Source organism: Alligator sinensis, unplaced genomic scaffold (genome assembly GCF_000455745.1).
Source record: "Alligator sinensis unplaced genomic scaffold, ASM45574v1 scaffold531_1, whole genome shotgun sequence".
Classification (NCBI taxonomy): Eukaryota; Metazoa; Chordata; order Crocodylia; family Alligatoridae; genus Alligator; species Alligator sinensis.
The window spans coordinates 105,843-110,970 of NW_005842173.1; the positions used below are offsets into that span (position 1 = coordinate 105,843).

Below are 5,128 nucleotides of genomic sequence, written 5' to 3' on the forward strand. Positions count from 1 at the left end.
AGCAGCCCTGAGCCTGCTCTCACGTTATAATGCAGGTGGAGCTATAACTTGTGTTCTGCATCCTACAGACCTTGGGAAGCAGAGACAGGCATTTCAGTGGCAAGCCGCTAGGCCTGTGCCCTGTATACTGCATGGTGGAAACAGGTGGAATGGAGCTCCTGTATTCATTTTATCCATCTAAAGCAGTTTGCTGCACAGTGAGTAGTCAGAGAGCTGCTTCTCTTGCTTTTAAGGCCATTTTACAGTGCTAAAGGGGCATCTCAGGGCTTTAGTGCAAGGAAGAGACAGGTCCTGTGGTTTTTATGTCCTGTGCTGTTATCGGAACCAGGCGTTGGCTCTTACTGGAGTCACTCCGGGGCCTTTCTCTGTGTAACAGAAAGAGTGCCGTCGATGAGACATGGAAAGCAGCAATGTGGACGTCTTGTACCAAGAGGAACAGGAGGTTTCAGCTCAGCTCGCGTAAATCGGTGCACGCAACGTCACCTAACTGGAACGCAGCTGATCTCCAGTTACGAAACTGTTTGCTTCAGTGAATAGGATCAGTAGGACTGATAAGGTGCTGTCGCTGTTTGCTAGAGGACTGCTGTTTTGGGTGCCTGCCAAGTGCTCAGCTCACGAGTCCAGATTCTCAGCAAAAGAAGAAAGGAAGGCAAAGCCTCAAATGATTTGACTTCGGCCGCGAGCCGTATGGGAAGTAGACTGAGCTCTCTCAGCCGAAAGGAGCAGAAGTTGTGTGCAACCAGGCTGAAGACATCGGTGAGACGGTAGGGAAAAACCTCCCCGTCGCATCTGCTGACATGGTGCCGTGGAGGCTTTGCAGGGAGAAAATGGAAGCTGTGACATCTTCCAATGTTTTGCCGTTTCCAGGGTCTGTCCGCACCACAGGACCAAGGTGTTTCACAAGGAAACATTGCAACGGCTTATTGAAAGGACACTTTGGGCCCGAGAGCGCTAGGCCCGTGATGTTACGTGGAATTCCCTTCTGTGTCCGACTGATAAGGACGCGTGCTGCGCTCCCGACAGTTCAGCGTAACCAAACCCAGACAAATATAGTAAACATCCAAACTCAGGACAGGAACACACGCAGGAGACGCACATACGTAGGAGAAGCTCTAAGGGACATCCTTCATCAGAGCCTAGCCCCTTGGTATTGTATGGACCATCCTACAATCCCTTTCATTGCTACCTTAAGGTTAGATACGTGTTTTGTGCTCCCACTTATATGCCTCCGCTTGCAAACATGTAAAATGTCATGTACTAACAATACACCACTTGTGACTAATAGACTCGAGAGTGAATAGCCCCTTCTTTTCAGTGCTCCTGCATACAATCTCACTGCCCTGGCCATAGGGTTTGGTCATTGGCTGAAAAGTTTTGTCATTCACTATAAAATGGATATTTCATTTTTAAATGCTTAGGGCAGCCTGCCTTCTTTTTCCTGGGCTGCTTGAAAACCCACAAGGTGACTGAATATGGGTCAAGTGTCAAGGGTTCGAATGACCTTGCACAAAGCCTACATTCAGGTTCTAATCTGCTTTCACACTGGTGTAGACCAACTGGTTTTAAAATCACTTTGAACGGTGGTTTCAACTTGGGCCATGCATGTGATGTCCTTCTCTTCTAGCTGGAAGCCCGGTCCCGTTCAGAGGGGCACAAAGGCCATGACACTCACTTGTGCCTCACCAGGCGGGGAAGAGATGAACTGCCTCATTCCCTCAGTACCCGTGGACTCTAGAGTGGATGCTGTTTTGCTGGGCTGAGAAAGCAGATGAAAAGACAGAAGCATTTGCACAGCGGAAGCAACTGCCAAATGGTTTTAAGGAGCCAATAGCCCTCCTCAGACTGCAGGCTACAGGAACTTGACAGGCACAAAGCTGCCTTGGCTGGGTTGTAATCAGTTCTGGCTCATCAATGGCTGGGGGAAACCAGGCAGCACTTTGAGCCCCTGCCCCAGAGGAAGCCAGACCGAAAAGCCATCTCAGTTGCCAACTGTTGTGAATAAATTGCTAGTCTCAAGGGCTGAAGTGCTTTATTGGTGCTGGGGCAGGTTAATAAATGGGATCACATGCCAGCAATGCCAACCTGCCAAGGGACATGATTGTAGTCTTCAAATATCTAAAGGGCTGCCATAAAGGAGAGAATCCCCTTTTTACCGTAGCTGCAAGGAGCAGGATGCAGATGAATGGCTTGAAGTTGCAGCAAAGCAGGTTTAGATTTGATGAGGAACAGCATCATTGTTAGAGCAGCGAGGCTGTGGAATAGACACCCAGGGAAGTGGTGGACTCGCCGTCACTGGAGGTGCTCGGGAGGAGGTTGGGCAGCCCCTGGTCAGGGATGATCTAGGAGTAGCTGTGCCTATGCTATGCTACAGGTATTTCACAGGCTTCTGGGCTGTGCTGGTTGCCACCTGAGGCAAGGAGGAATTTCCCCCCCTCCTGCTACTGTGTTGGAGGTTTGAAAGGTGTTTTTGCCTTTCTTAGGGGCATTGGGTGTTGGCTGCAGCCAAGACTAAGGATTTTGACTGGGTTGTGCCAGTGTCCTTCTGGGACTAAAACCCAGAGGTTCACGGCTAGAGGGTCTTGCCCCTCTGCTCAGGGTCAGACCTAGCACCATAAGAAATAGCATAAAAGCATAACAACTGCCATTGACTGGGTCAGATCATAGATCCATCCTTCCCAGTCTCCTGTGTCACACAGGGGCACAAAACAGATGCTGAAAGGGAGAGTGAACAGAGCAGGGCTGGCCTTACGGGTGGGCAACGTGGGTGACTGCCCATGGCCCCGTGGTCAAGGGGCCACCATGGTTAAGAGGGTGTTAAAGGAAAAAAATCCTAAATAAATCACGATGTAACACAGGGCGACACATTTCTTGTAACTAAGAAGTTCTCTGTTTTTGTTGGTTATTTCCTAAAACTTGGAAGGAAACAAAATGTTGCAAGTACTTAAGATGTCAGGGATGTACAGCAGGAAATGAAAAGCTGAGTTAATGTCTGCAATTAAAACAGATGCAGCTGTAATGAAAAAATACCTGTAACGGGTTAACAACCTTGGATGAATATCTGGCTGGGGTGTTATGATCCCAGCACTGGTTCCTGCCCAGGGCAGGGGGTCGGACTTGATCTGTTCAGGTCCCTTCGGACCCTAGAAACTACGAAACAACAACCCATGCAGTAGTAGCGAGACAGTCACAGAGGAGACATCAGATGAAAACCGCATAGATGATCCAGTTCCACTTCTGAGAATCGTATTTGCAATCGACCGTGGGAGACGACAGGCTGTCTTCACAGGCCATCCTGTCTGCCGAGAAAGCTGTGGCTCAAGTGTAGACGTGTCACAAGCAGCATCAGAGTTTGAAACAGTGAGGACGCGCAGCGTCGCCTCCCGAGTCCTGGAGTATTTGAAGAACAGTGTTTTTTATTTGTTACTGTTATTTCTTAGTTCAGTGTTTCATCCAATGTGGTTTTTTTGTCCCTTAGCTATATGATTATTTTTAGTTGCATCATTTATTATTTGAATAAAATTGAAGTTAATTGAATTTTGTGTCATTTTTTATGTTTTTAATCAATTATTAAAAAAAAAAAACAAAAAAAACGACTTTTGAGAGGACAGCTTCATTTCTGAAACTTTCACTAATACTACTACATACTTGAACTCAAAGAAAGGGCACCCAAACACACCCAGTGCACCACTTTCCTTCAGAAGAGGGTATAACCAGGGTTTTCCCCACTGTTTCTCTCTCAGTCGCAGGGTCGGGGAGGCTCTGATTCGGAAGCCGTGCCCCTCACTCCCAGGCTCAATAGCTAGGGACGCCCTTTTGTGTCTAGCCCCTTTGTGAATCCGAAGCAACAATCAGCTTCCACAGGAAGGGATTTCAGGAAACCCCTCCTCAAACAGGTACGGACTGGGAGAGGGGTTGCTTTCCTCTAGCTCTGGCGGAAGCCGAAATTTAGGCCGGGGCTCTGCAAGAGACGATCCCGGGCAGGGCTGAGCCCAAACCCGGCAGCCACGTGTCTGCCCAGCGGCACCGCGTCACGCTGACTCAGCACTTCCCGCCCCTTCCCCGGCAGAGGCACCGCGCAGACGTCACAAAAGAACCCCCCCCCCACACACACTATGGCCATATAAGGAGCTGCGGGGGACGGAACGTTCTGTACGCACGCAGGAGCGGATGGAACGTTCCCCTTCACCCCCTCACACGTGATTGGCTGAAAGCGGATGCGCCCCCAGCCTTCGGCGGGCAGCCGCGCGGCACGCCGGGAGGTGTAGTGCGGAGTGGGCGGTGCGGAGGCTCAGCCCCGCACCTCCGGCCCATAAGAGAGGAGGGGGGGGAGCGAGGGGGGCGGGCGGGGGCCGGGGGGGGGGGGGGGGACACGTGTCTGGGGGCTGTGCAGTAGACCCCAGCCAGCTGTGACCTTGACAGCGCCCTGGGTGCCTTCAAGGTCATGGGCATGGAAGATGTCTGGGGGCACCTCCCTGCTCAGTAAAGGGGCTGAGGCTGCTTGTCCCCCATCCTCTCCCCCGTCCCCAGCCTGTGGCTGCTGTCCAGGCTCTGCCCGAGCCCCGGGGGGGGGGGCCGGGGTGTGGGGCCGCAAGCCTGCCGCCCGTAGGAGTGATGCCGGGGAGCCCCTGGCTCCCCAAATGTCTGCAGCCAGATCAGCTGTGTCTATTCCCCCCCTGTGTGTGTGTGTGTGTGTGTGTGTGTGTGTGATGGGGGGCGATCTGCAGCCCCAGTCTGGGGCAAATGTTGAATGTTGGCCTCTGGGTCTAGGGATGACCCACGCGGACTGCTAGGACTCGCCGCCTCGGTTGGTTTTTGCACGCAGGAAACGGTAGTAGGCCTGTATCACACACGGGATCAACTGGCTTTTCTTGTTTTTAGCATTGCAAGATAAGTGCTTAACGCTGTATGGAAACACCGTTTCTACCCTGCACCGTAGCTTCCCTTGGTTCAGGAGAGCGAGTGTCACGCCGGCAGAGCGCTGATCTGCTCCGTGAAGCGCAGGCTATATGTACCGCTTTGTGCCACCCCTGCCCCGCTAGACATGCCTGACCTGCTGACTCTCCCCGATCAGCTGACCGAAAGGACGGGGATAATTGCTGAGCTGAAATGTCTTGGGGGCGGGGGGGGG

General features: G+C 52.0%; 1 long non-coding RNA gene across 1 annotated transcript; it reads left to right on the forward strand.

Annotated features, from left to right (window-relative positions):
* Window positions 1-655: 655 nt before the first annotated feature.
* Window positions 656-3,441, forward strand: LOC112550649. The gene is made up of 3 exons (XR_003094581.1): window positions 656-764; window positions 868-1,192; window positions 1,625-3,441. It is a non-coding gene; the product is annotated as an uncharacterized LOC112550649 (long non-coding RNA).
* Window positions 3,442-5,128: the final 1,687 nt, after the last annotated feature.